The sequence below is a fragment of the Lepidochelys olivacea genome, assembly GCF_965140295.1.
Source record: "Lepidochelys olivacea isolate rLepOli2 genome assembly, chromosome: 1".
Classification (NCBI taxonomy): Eukaryota; Metazoa; Chordata; order Testudines; family Cheloniidae; genus Lepidochelys; species Lepidochelys olivacea.
In genome coordinates this window covers 79,947,733-79,961,408 of record NC_140411.1, presented here as the reverse complement: position 1 = coordinate 79,961,408, position 13,676 = coordinate 79,947,733, and the positions used below count along the sequence as shown (strand labels likewise).

At 47.2% G+C, this 13,676-nt stretch overlaps 1 protein-coding gene across 4 annotated transcripts in view; it reads right to left on the bottom strand.

Annotated features, from left to right (window-relative positions):
* Positions 1-13,676, bottom strand: part of PIBF1 (progesterone immunomodulatory binding factor 1) — a 169,694-nt gene that overhangs the window by 18,027 nt on the left and 137,991 nt on the right. The gene's annotated exons all lie outside the window — the stretch shown is intronic.

Sequence of the window (13,676 nt, the reverse complement as noted above, 5' to 3'; positions counted from 1 at the left end):
AAGCAAGGCAAAGGAGTAGGGTCTGTGGTAGAAGCTGGTTGGGCTGGAGATCCTCCTAGTTGTACAGACCGCTTCTTGATGTCCCCTTCAGGCTTACGTAGGGCACCCGGACCAATTGGAGCCATGGGAGCACTGTCAATCAGGCGCTCTGTGAGCAGCACATCCTGTAGTGCTCGGCCCCACCAGGCTCAAAGCCATTAACTGATGCTCTGTCAGAGCTGCCGGATGGCAGCATGGATGCGGCAGTTGGTCAGTGACCAGCAGACCCCAGGTTATAGCCCTGCAGATCCTCACATCATTCCCCCCTCAGGGATGACACTGAGGTGTCACTAGATCGGGCTCGTCTAGCTGGCTCTTGTGGAAAGCCTCCACCAGTTCAGGGGCATGTACATGACTAGCAGGTTTTCCAGACTGCTTCTCAGGGCCATAACCTTCACCATCCACAAGGTACCATAACTTTCCTCACCTCAACTTAGCGTACAGGGTGGCATGGATTAAGTATTCCTCAATACCTTGGACCTGAAGAGGTGGAGGCAGTGACTGCATCTGGTCAGGGAACAAGTTTTTCGTTAACCTTTTCAAGAGTGAGACATGGAAAATGAGGTGTATTCTGAGAGACTTAGGCAAGTGAAGCTTAAAAGTGATGAGGTTAATTTGTTGGCAAATTTAGCATGGCTCAAGATACTAATGGTCCAGTTTGTGAGATGGCCTGCCTCTGTGGAGGTTCTTGGTAGATCGCCATTCCTTCTGATCCGCTGTTAAGACCAGACCCTCTCATCTCTGGAGGTCTGTGTGTTATTTATAGGCCTCCTTAGTGTCTTCGAGGTGATGCTTTTGCTCTTCCTGGATGTGGTGGATCTGCCAAATCATATTGGTAAGTCCAGGATCTTGGGAAGCTGTTGGCAGTGCACAATGGAAACAGGGATGAAAGCTGCAGCTGGTGAAGAAGGGGTTTTGGCCAGTGGAAGCATGATTGGCATTGTTATATGCAAATTCAGTGTAGGGAAGGTGGATGGATCAATTTTTCTTTGTAATATTTGATAAAACATCGTAAGTACCTCTCTAGAACCTGGTTCAATCCTTTCTGTCTGGCCATCTATCTGGGGATGGTTTGCTGATGAAACAAACATCTGGCTCTTTAGCTGCCAGGGGACCTCATGCCAGAACATGGGATGAACTGGGGGCCTCAATCTTATGTGATGTGGTCTGGGAAGCTGGGAGGTAGAAGACATGCACAAATAGCAGCTGTGTCGTTGTCTCGGTTGAGCACAAGGAATAAAATGCACCATACTGGTTAGCTGGTCCTCTACAGTGAGCATAATATTATGGCCAACAACTGCCTCCCTGCCTCAAACCCAAGCGCTTCTGCAATTTTCAGGAAAAAAAAAAGTAGCTTGATTTAAAAAAAAAACAAAAACAAAAAAACCCCTTACCCTTGTCTCTGCACATCTTTCACTGTGATTAACTTGGCTGTGTCCAGGGAGTGTTCATGGTCTGAAGCATCCCTCTCACGATATACTGAAGTTCAGAAAAGTAAAAATTTTATGTCCTTGAAATTCCACAAGGAGTTTTTTCCTGTGCTCCTTCACTTAGCGATCTGAGTCAATGACCCTGGTGCAGTTTGGAAACTCCATTCCCTCAAAGCCAGCAATTACTTCAGGAATATCCTTTATGCCCAACCAGTTTACGGTAAACAACATGCCTGACTGCCTCAGACACTTCCACCACCCATTTACCCACAGTCAACTTTCCAGCATGAAACTGGTTGGCAACTTATAGCAGTCCGGGATAGCCAGCTTTAAGATGGTTATAGCAACCCATTTCTGAACCGACTTGGCCACCTTAGGTGTGTCTTTATGCTGGAGGGTTGGGGCAAGCTGCTCACAAAGCTCCTGAAACGTAGCTTTCTTCATGTGAAAGTTCTGGACCCACTTCTGGTCATCGCAGGTCTGCCTAACAATGTGATCTCACCAGTCTATGCTTGTAGTCCTGCTCCAGAAGCACCAGGCTATGGAGGGGGCATAAGGGGCTAGTCTAAGTGTCATGAGCAGCATCAGCCAGTTCAAGTCTGCTGTGTCCGTGTCCTCCTCTTCTTCCCGCTTCCTTCTGCTCCATCACAAGCTCTGTCGGGTGTCTTTGGTGGGTCAGAAAACACTGCTGAAATGTCCACCAGTGTCTCACAGCTCTGCCCTTTTCCTGACACAGGAGTGAAAGAACAAGCGAAAAGTTCTTCAAATGTTGCCTCCTCCATATTGCTGTCTCTGGTTGCTAGGAGTGCACAGACCTAAATGGCTTCTCTCAACAGAATGTGTTGGCAGGCTGTTCAAACTTCCTATAATGTGCAGGGTGAACAGTCAGGCTTTCCCACACTGCACCATGGTCAAATGGCTACAGCAGCCACATCTCAGAAGGGAGCAAGGGAGTGTGGGATATGGTTGGTTTGACTCAGATCTCCGTGCTGCAGTGTGGTTGCCATAGCCCCAGGTTCAGGCCTGGGTTAGGAAATTCTTAACCTAAGGTTGACTATCAGTTTAGACATTCAAGCCCTAGGTTCTCTAACCCAGGGTCTGCTGACTTGAGTCCCACTAATCCTGGTTTACACTGCAGTGTAGACATACCCTAAGGCCTGACCCCTGAAACTTACCATCCATAGAACTCACACTGACTTCAGTGAGATTTCCATGTGTGCTTGGTTTGCAGGATAAGGTCCTAAGCAGGTAGGAGTGAAAGCCTAGAAACCTTAACCTCTTCCCTGAACTGTAGCATGGCTTACATGGAAAACATAGATAACATAAGGTAAATCCTACCAAGAAATATTAGTATAATATTGGTAATTAATCCAAATAAAAAGCAGGACTGACAGTGATAATGTTTCATTACAGAACTAACCATTCAAAACCATAATACTTAATTTAACAAGTATTTATAGACTGAATACCTGATGGCTGTGTTAAAAAAATCCTTCGTTCTGTAAAAAATATAAATTAATATGCTGCAAGATTAAACCATTTTTAATAGTCATTTGCTGTTTTTGTAGGTGTAATTTGTATTCTTAATATATGTTACACCATTTATGGTTCTATGTACATGCCTTTTGTTAGTGTTAAGATGGCAAGCAGCCTTGCCTTGGAAACAGAACCTCACTATAAACTAGTGGAGATCAGCCAAATAGAGCCATCCTGTATAAAGATTTCAGTAAATCAAATAATAAAGTGCTGTTTGGTGGAATTCAGAACACAATATAACTAGTGGAGGAGACCTGCCTTAAAAGTACAAAAAATGGTTGCTTTAGGAGTAGAAACAAGGTGATGAAAGGTAGAGGCAAAAAACTTAAAGAAAACAAATGAATATAATCAAGATATTTTGTAGCTGTTATGCATACAATGCTTTTTGCCTTAATAGTGTGTTTCTTGGTTTTTCTGCCTTCCCTTTTTTATTTGAACAGTACCTGCATTTTTGAACCTTTTCCCTTTCCCCCAAATATGAACCCTATTTCTGTCTCTTTTTTCAGTGAATAAACTTTATCCTTTATAGAGGGCCCAGGTAAAAGATTCTGTTGTAAAAACATTACCAATAATTTTATCTGTTTTTTAAAAGTGACTTGCAAGGGAATTTGACAAAACAACATCAATTTTGGAAATATTTGCTGATTTTCCTTAATACCCATGATGAGAAGGGCATTCAGCACACAATCAGATTCAAACTTGCCTAAGCCATGTTGTTATTGTTTAGGTTCCATGCTATTCAGCCCTTCTTGCATTGCTGGCTGTCACTCTGAGTGATGTCTCAGTATACTCTATAGTGGTGAAATTATATTAACCAGCAAACTACTTCAGATTAGACACAGCCTATGTGGATCAACAGTGGGTTTTTTTTTTAAATTTTATTTTTATTAACCAATGTTGCATAGTTTTGGCAACACACTTATTTCACACCTCATGGTGGAAACATTACTAGACTCCTTGCAAAACTCCACAAATTGAAACTCTTCTCTCACTTACCTGACACACTAGGGAGGAGGGTGGGCTTCAGAGCCCAAGCTCCATCCTGAGCCACAATTTCAGCTATTTTTAGAGTGCTAGGGCAAACTCCGCTATCCCAAGTCTGTCAATCTGGGCTGGGAGGCTCACTTCCGCAGGCTGTGTAGACATAATCCTAGAGGCTGGCTCTAGTCAACTGCAGGATACAATGGCTGATTTGGCTTTACTAGAATGCTGCATGATGGGGCATGCCTAAGTGTGTGCTGGCAGTATGAGTGGGGCTGGAAGTTCTGAGGAGTGCAAAAGGAAGAAATTAATTTTAAATTAATAATCTGCTGACTACCTTTCAAACTGGCAATTCAGAGCATTTAGTACACATTTCTAAAACTTACTTCATTAGACTCTATTTCAGGCCAGTCTTCAGATAGTCCATTTATAAAGTTTGTTTTTTAGTATTACCAGTATTGGTGGACTTAAACTACAAAGTTTGGAAAATAACTTTTCCCAATTTCAGGGTTTTGGCTTGGTCCCTTTAAGGATAGAGGACAATCCATAATATTCAGTTTCAGAAGCCATTTTTTCAAAAAGTAGGGTGAGTTTGTATTTGGGCCAGATCTTTAATTAACAATTGTCGGATTACAGAATGAAATTGTCTCTGAAATTGACATTATGCAGGTTATAACAAACAACCCCAACCTACGCACAAAGTTAGACGCTAAAGAATTATTATGTGGAACATTCTAAAATCTAATTCAGACATAAGAATGCACAATTACGATTCTCATTGGCAGGAAAAGAAGCAAATGTTTCAAATAATCCCTGTTTCATATAGTTTAGTAGAAGATTGACAAAATTGTTTTACTCAGTTGTTATAAGTTATCTCAAACTGCAATAATCAATTCTTAAAAGCATCCATACAAATCCATGAAAGCAATTTTCTCCCCTTGTTAAACTATGCCATACATTTATCCTAGATAATGGGACTTTTCTGTGATTGTTCTTTTAAGTTACTGTGACTACAGTTTGGTAATAACTAAATCTCTATGGTTTTATAGTTTAATTTATAACTACAGAATTATCACGGACAAAACTTTTCCAGGAAATGAAACAGAAATAAAAAAGAATGCTAACTATAGTTTGGAACTTTACATCTGTCTCACATAGAATTTCATAGTCATATCAGAGTGGTGACATCAAGTTACTTAAATAATCAGAATTAACTTGTTTAAAGCAAACTGTTTAAAAAAAAACTATTGCTCTGCAATAGGAAGGGAGGGTAGGGCAGAAGATTACCTTGCTAGAGAAACTAATATTTCAACATTTGCTCAATGGTTCATGAAATATGAACAGTAAAAACAGCATTTTAGAAAATAAATTTTACCTTTCATATTTATGATATAAACATGACAGACACCTGTCTCAAATCTAACTTGATATATCTTGGTTCACATTTTGTTTCTTAGGGAATGGAGTATTTTGTGTGCACAGTAATGAATTTTCAAAGGTCTGTAGCTCTGTATTTCAGATTAGAATTGAGACAATACATATGCATTTACCATCAAAGCATGCGTACCTGAAAGTTATATTCAAAAAAAGAATTCCTTGCTAGATTCAAGAAAATGTAAATATAAGCTCCACTACTAAACATCTAGTTCAGTTATGGTCCAGGTCAGCTGTAATCCAAAAACTAGCCATCTTATTTTTCTATTTTTTTTTATTAAGACTGCACTTAACAAACAAAATTAGATGAAATAATGCAATATTGATTTTGTCTACTGAAACAATCTTATTTTTATAATAGTTATAACTTAAATTTAGGTGGAAGGGAAGAGTGAGTTAGGTTTGATATAAGTTTATCATTTTAAGGTTGTGGTTGATTATTTTTACTTCTTGATGAAATTAAGCTAAACATAAATATCAGGCATTTGCCCCAAGTCTAATCATAATTGTGAAATCTGAATTTGGGTTGGCAAAATTCAGAAGCAACAGGCAGAGTGAATACATGTCTGACACATCTACACAGCATCCCACAAGATCAAAGAGAAGGCACATTTCTGCCAGGGTAGTATTGGAAAGCACAGACAGTTGTTTTCTGTTCTATAGTTAGAGAATTTCAATCTCAAGGCTCTGTATTCCTTTTGAAAGGATTCCAGACTTAAAATCAATTCAGAGTTAAATCAAGAAATCCATTCTGAAAATAAATTATCTCAGAGGACTACATAAGCTGGTCAGTACAGAAAGATTTTTAACCTTTTCAAATTAGAATTAAAGAACAACAAGTTTGATACCGTTTTATCAGAAATTTTAATTCTGAAGTGAAAGAACAATTTCTTACCTTACAGTAACTGTGGCTCATTGAGATGTGTTGTTCACACACAGATTCCACTTTAGGTGTGTACATGAACCATGCATGAGAGATTGAAAGCTTTTGAATAGCAATGTCTGCTGGGTCTATGTCTGTGCCTTGGGAGACCTCGTGACCACCATAGTTGTCACATGAGGGGCAGTTGTAGAAATCTGGTGACTTAGAATCCGACATTACAAGAGATATACAGGAGATATACCAATATGGGAGGTGAGAGTCGTGTGTGAAGACTTAACTGTCTATTTAAAAACTCTTCTTTTTTTTTTGGTTAAATATACTAATAAGCAGAGAACTAAGGAGAGTTCTAAAACAAACTATGTAAAAAGAAAAGATTTAATTAAGCAAATTGCATTCCAGGATTTTCAGTGTGCTGTAGCAGTGTCCACATGGAATGTTACTTTGTGGCAATCTGGTGAGCTGTAGATTTACAGAGTAATTTACCATGGAGACGAGCCCTACCACTCATTTCTTCACCCTTGCCTTCCCATTATGCACACACAGCTAAAAAAACAGAAAACACCCTTGGAATGAAGAGGAAATTTCAATGACTGATGCTATCTCATTATTCATAACTCTGGAAGGTGTCAAATTTCATGGTGATATGCACAGTTTAAGAATCTAAAAACAGGAGAAAAGAGAGTTACCTTTTCCATAACTGGTGTTCTTCGAGATGTGTTGCTCATGTCTATTCCACAATAGGTATGTGTGCTCGCCACGTGCACCGGAAGTTTTTCCCCTAGCAGTACCGGTAGGGGGTTGCACCCCAGCGACCCTTGGAGTGGTACCTCCATGGTGTGGTATAAGGAGAGCTGCGCGCTCCCCCCACCCTCAGTTCCTTCTTGTCAGACAACTCCAAGAGGGAGTTGAGGGGAAGGAGGGCAAGATGTGGAATAGACATGAGCAACACATCTTGAAGAACACCAGTTACGGAAAAGTTAACTGTTTTTTCTTCTTCAAGTGATTGCTCATGTGTATTCCACAATAGGTGATTACAAGCAATATCTGTTGGAGGTGGGTAGGAGTTCACAAATTCTCAGGATGGAGTACAGCCCTGCTGAACCCGTCGTCATCCCTGGTTTGGGAGACGATCGCATAGTGCGAGATGAACATGTGAACCAAAGACCACGTGGCAGCCTTACAAATGTCCTGGATGAGAACGTGGGCCAAGAAGGTAGCCAATGAGGCTTGCACTCAAGTTGAGTGCGCCTTCACAATTGGTAGCGAGGGGATACCCGCCAGATCATAACAGGTACGGATGCACGAAGTGATCCAGTTGGGGAGCTGCGGAGTGGAGATCGACTGACCTCTCATGCATTCAGCCGTGGCGATGAACAGTTCTGAACGGCTTGGTCTGCTCGAGGTAGAAAGCCAGAGCCTGTCGCACATCGAGCATGTGGAGACAGTGCTCCTCACTGGAAGCGTGGGGCTTGACGCAGAGGACCGGCAGAAAAATGTCCTGACCCATGTGATAGGTGTAGACCACCTTCGGGAGGAATGCAGGGTGTGGGCTGGACCTTTTCCTTATGAAAAACTGTGTATGGAGGCTGGGAGGTCAGGGCCCTGAGCTCAGAGACCAGCCTGGCCGACATGATCGTGACCAGGAAGGCCACCTTCCACGAGAGGTGGGACCAGGAGCACGTGGCTAGCGGCTCAAACGGGGGCCCCATGAGACAGTCCAACACCAGGTTCAGGTCCCACTGCGGGACTGGGGGCCTAGCATACGGAAAAAGATGGTCCAACCCCTTAAGGAACAGGCCAGTCATAGCATGGGAGAATACCGTGTGACCCTGCACCAGTGGATGGAAGGCCGATAAGACCACCAGATGCACCTTGACTGATGAGGGCGCCAGGCCCTGGGCCCTAAGGTGGAGAAGGTAGCCCAGGATAAGCTGGATCGGGGTGGCAACCGGGGAAACACCCCATTCCTCCGCCCATCTGGAGAACCGGGGCCAAGTAGGCGCGGCACGTGGAGGGCTGCCTGCTTTCTAGGACGACGCGTTGAACCCCTTCCAAGCATGTCCCTTTCTTCCTATCTAACGACTGAGCAGCCACACTGTGAGGTGGAGAGCCACTAGGTTGGGGTGGAGGAGGCAGCCCTGGTCCTGGGAGAGCAGGTCATGGCAATGGCCATGGCGGAGCAACCACCAGGCCCGTGAGGGTCCCGTATCAATGTTGCCTGGGTCATGCCGGGGCAATCAGAAGGACCCGGGCCTTGTCCGTCTTTACTTTTTCCAGGATCTTGCTGATCAGTGGGAATGGGGAGAAGGCATAGAGAAACTGGCCTGACCAGGACAGGAGGAAGGCATCGGAGATAGCGCCCCGTCCCAGACCTCTCCTGGAGCAGAACCGGGGACAGTGCTGGTTACGCCGAGTCACGAACAGGTCCACCTGGGGAGTCCCCCATACTTGGAAAAGCCTGTGAGCCTCTTCTGGGTGGAGAGACCAATCGTGCTGAGAGGAGAAGTCCCTGCTCAAGCAATCTGCCCGGGGGCACCAGGTAGATGGAAGGCCTGAAGACAGATGTCATGGGCTATACAGAAATCCCACAGCCTGAGGGCTTTGCGGCAGAGGATCGGGCCCTGCCTTGCCTGTTGATATAGAACACTGAAACTATGTTGTCCGTGAGGACCCTGACCACCCTGCCCTCCAGGTGCGAGTGGAAGGCCACTCACACCAGCCGAACCGCCCTGAGTTCCTTGACGTTTATGTGTAGGGTCAGATCCTGAGCCGACCACAGACCTTGGGTCTGAACATTTCCCCACATGGGCCCTCTCATGTCTGATGCAGGTCTGACGCATCAGACACCAGTTCCAGCGATGGGGCCTTGTCCCTGAAAAGGACACCTTGGAGCATGTTGCTTGGGGCAGATCACCACTGAAGGGAGATGATCACCGAGTGGGGTACAGTGAGGACTTTGTCCATCCTGTCCCAGGCCTGGGAGAATTCTGAGGCCAACCAGAGTTGGAGGGGCCTCATCCGGAGTCTGGTGTGATGGACCCATGTATGTGCACGCCGACATGTAACCCAAGAGCTGCAGGCATGCTCTGGCTGTTGTCACTGGGAACCTTGTGACCGTGTCGATAAGCCCCTTCAGGGTCTCAAACCTGTCCAGTGGGAGGGAGGCTCTGGACGACGAGGCGTCCAGGAGCACCCCGACGAACTGTGTGTGTTGAACCGGAACTAATGTAGACTTGGTGTTGTTTACCAACAGGTCCAAAACGATGAACATGGACAGGAGGAGCGTCATGTGATCCTTCACCTGCAACTGGGAGCTGCCCTTGACTGGGCAGATCAAGATAGGGAAAAATCTTGGACCCCCCAGCACCTGAGGAAGGCTGCTACCACCGACATACATTTTGTAAATACCCTAGGGGCAGTGGATAGGCCAAACAGGAGGACCGTAAATTGGTATTCATTCTGCCCCACCACAAAACAGAGGAAGCATCTGTGCCCCTCGAATATATGAATGTGGAAGTACGTGTACTGCAGATCGAGGGCAGCGTACTAGTCCCCGGGATCCAGGGAGGGGACAATGGAGGCCAGGGAGACCATGCAGAACTTGAACTTCACCATGTACTGGTTCAGACCTCGCAGGTCCAGGATGGGCCTGAATCCCCCTTTGGCCTTTGGGATAAGGAAATAGCGGGAGTAGTACCCCATGCCTTTGAACTCCCTGGGCACTACTTCCACCGCTCCTAGGCCCAGGAGCCGTCCCATCCTCCTGCCCGTCGCCCCAGGAGGGACGTGGGCGGTGGATGGTTGGGCAGGGAGGAAGTAAACTGGAATGTGTAGCCCTGGGAGATGCGTTGAGGACCCACCGGTCTGAGGTCAGCTGCAACCACTCTGGGAGGAAAGCACACAACTGATTGGAGAAGGGGAGCTTTATTGAGGGTGGATCCCTGGTGAGAACTGGCAGGGCGCCCCTGTCAAAACTACCTTTTCCCCGCCTTCCTGCCCTTGGAGGACCCAGGCTGGGGGGCAGGCCGAGACTGCCTCTGAGAGTGCCTCTTATAGTCCATAGACTTCTGTCATAAATATAAAGGGAAGGGTAAACCCCTTTAAAATCCCTTCTGGCCAGAGGAAAAATCCTCTCACCTGTAAAGGGTTAAGAAGCTAAAGGTAACCTCGCTGGCACCTGACCAAAATGACCAATGAGGAGACAAGATACTTTCAAAAGCTGGGAGGAGGGAGAGAAACAAAGGGTCTGTTTCTCTCTGTCGGTATGCTGCTTTGCCGGGGATAGAACAGGAATGGAGTCTTAGAACTTTTAGTAAGTAATCTAGCTAGGTATGCGTTAGATTATGATTTCTTTAAATGGCTGAGAAAAGAATTGTGCTGAATAGAATGACTATTTCTGTCTGTGTGTTTTTTTTGTAACTTAAGGTTTTGCCTAGAGGGATTCTCTATGTTTTGAATCTAATTACCCTGTAAGGTAGCTACCATCCTGATTTTACAGGGGTGATTCCTTTACTCTTGTTTACTTTTATTTCTATTGAAAGTCTTCTTGTAAGAAAACTGAATGCTTTTTCATTGTTCTCAGATCCAAGGGTTTGGGTCTGTGGTCACCTATGCAAATTGGTGAAGATTTTTACCAAACCTTTCCCAGGAAGTGGGGTGCAAGGGTTGGGGGGATTTTGGGGGGAAAGACGTGTCCAAACTACGTTTCCCAGTAAACCCAGTTAGAGTTTGGTGGTGGCAGTGGTAATTCCAAGGACAACAGATAAAATTAATTTGTACCTTGGGGAAGTTTTAACCTAAGCTGATAAAAGTAAGCTTAGGAGGTTTTCATGCAGGTCCCCACATCTGTACCCTAGAGTTCAGAGTGGGGGAGGAACATTGACAACTTCTCATAGGTGGTCTCGTATTTTGGGTGGGTCACCTGAGGGTACTATGGCTTGAACTTAGATTTAACCAGAGCTGGAACATAGAGACCCAGGGTCTGGAGGGTCATGCGGGAGTCTTTCGTGCCATGCAGCTTTGTATGTGTTTGTTCCGCAAACAGAGCTTTGCCATCAATGGGAGATCCTGCATGGCGGTTTGTGCCTCACTGGACAGCCCGGAGAGCAGGAGCCATGATGCCCTTCTCATGGACACAGCAGAGGCCATAGACCTCGCAGCCGTGTCTTTCGCATCAGAAGCCACCTGCAGGCTTGCCCTGGCAGCTGCTGTACCCTCCTCCACCAGCACCTTGAACTCCTTCCTATCGCGCTCCTGAAGGGAATCCTCGAACCTGGGCAGGGAGCCCCACAGATTGAACTCATACCGGCCCAGGAGAGCCTGGTGGTTTGCCACTCGGAACTGAAAGCTCGAGGACAAATACATTTGTCTTCCAAAAGAGTCCAACCTCCGTGAATCTTTATTTTTTGGGTAAAGGGCTGGCCAGCCCTGCCATTCCCTGTGGTTGACCGACTCGACCACCAGGGAGTTGGGCGCTGGGCGGGTGCATAAGTACTTGTGCCCTTTGGCGGGTACAAAGTACTTGCGTTCTGCCCTCTTAGAGATGAGGGCCAACAAAGCTGGTGTTTGCCACAGGGCATTTGAAATTTCTGCCACCCCTTCATGGAGAAACAAGGCTACCCTGCCCGGTGCCGAAGAAGACAGTATGTTAAACAGGGAGTCTGAGGGCTCCTCCATCTCCTCTGACTGGAGATGGAGGCTTGATGCCACCCTTTTTAAGAATTCTTGGTGGGCCCTAAAGTCCTCCTGCGGGACGGAGGGGGTGGGCCTGTAATCGCCTCATCCGGGGAGGGCGAGGAGGCCAGTGCGGTACTCTAGGTGTCTGCCAGCACCGGAGGGTCCACCACCTGGTCGGTCTCCAGGCACGGTGCTGAGGATGTACGTCTCACTGACTCCTTCTTCAGAGGTCTGGAGATGGAAGCCAATGGTCCTTCTGAGGCTCCAGCCACCAAGCAAGCCCTCACTGGGGACTGCGTCAGGGGCCACAGTGCCCACTGGTACTGTTGGGCTGGCCACGGGGCCCGGTGCCTCTGCACCTGCTGCGGCACAGGCGGAGCTGGTTGTTCGGCCTGGCTCATCGATGAATGACTATGAATGGAGGCTGGGCTGATGTACGACCTGCCGCTGTCCCCAGACCGGGAGGAGCAGTGGTGCTGGGAGCGACGCCAACCACGGGACCGCGATCCTGACATGGGGGAGCAGTACCATCGGTAATAGCTGCTCTGTGATTGGCTCTGATGGGCAGATCCGAGATGGCGAGACGCCAGCAATTGACACCCGGGACTGCAGAGGTGACGCCTTGATGGGTCTTGGAGCAGGATTCTGAGCAGGAACAACGTCTATGTCTGTGCCGTGACCGGCTGTGATAACTCCTCCGAGACAAGGACCTTTGGTGATGTCTGCCTCGGTCCCGTTGGCATTCACTCCTCGAGGTGGAGCAGTGCCGAGTGTCTCGGTCAGATGGAACCCAACCAGACAGTCTGGTGGAGTCGAGGACAATCCACGTGGACTTTGCCCTCAACAGTCGCTGGGTAGCGAACAGTGTTGGGAACATTCCCTGGATCGAGACCGGTACCGAGCCAGGGGCGACTGCGGAGATCCCAGCGACGGCTTGCCCCTGGATTGTGGAGCTGACATTGGCAGTGCTCCTGGTACTGGCATGGATGTAACATCCCAGGCTGCCTGCAGGGCCTCTGGAGTGGCGGGCATCCGGACATCCGGGGAGGCCTGCTCTGAAGGGACCGGGCTACTCTGCTCTACGTGAGTCGGAGGTCTAGAGGCTGGTGGGGATCGAGGACTGCCCAATATGGGTCTAGCCTCTGTCCCAGGTTTACCTTGGTGCCACTGCGAAGAAGCATCTTTCTGGCTTTCTTGGCGTGCCCTATGGATGGGGAGTGGTGCCGACTGGTCGATGACGCTGGAGGGTTGCCGGGCACCGACACCGCAGTGCCCGCTGCTGGCTTGGACGGCGTGCCAGAGTCAGGGTCAGCACTGACTCCATCAGAATGGCCAGGAGCCTAAAGTCCCTTTCTCTCTTGGTCCGAGGCTTAAACGACTTGCAAATCTTGCAACGATTGCTGATATGGGCTTCTCCCTAACAGCACAGACAGTCCGCATGTGGGTCACTCCTTGGACTAGATTACCTACAAGTGTCGCACGACCTAAAACCGGGGCACGGGGCATGCCCCGGCCCAGGCGCTCTAACGAACTGAACTAACTAAACAGCTAACTAACTGCAGGTACTAACACTGAACGAACAAGAAGTTCTGGGGATGAGCTACAGCAAAGCTGGAGCAGAGTAGTTCCGACGCACCTCCACTGGCAGAACAGAGGGTGGGGGAAGCGCGCAGCTCCCCTTATACTACGCCATGGAG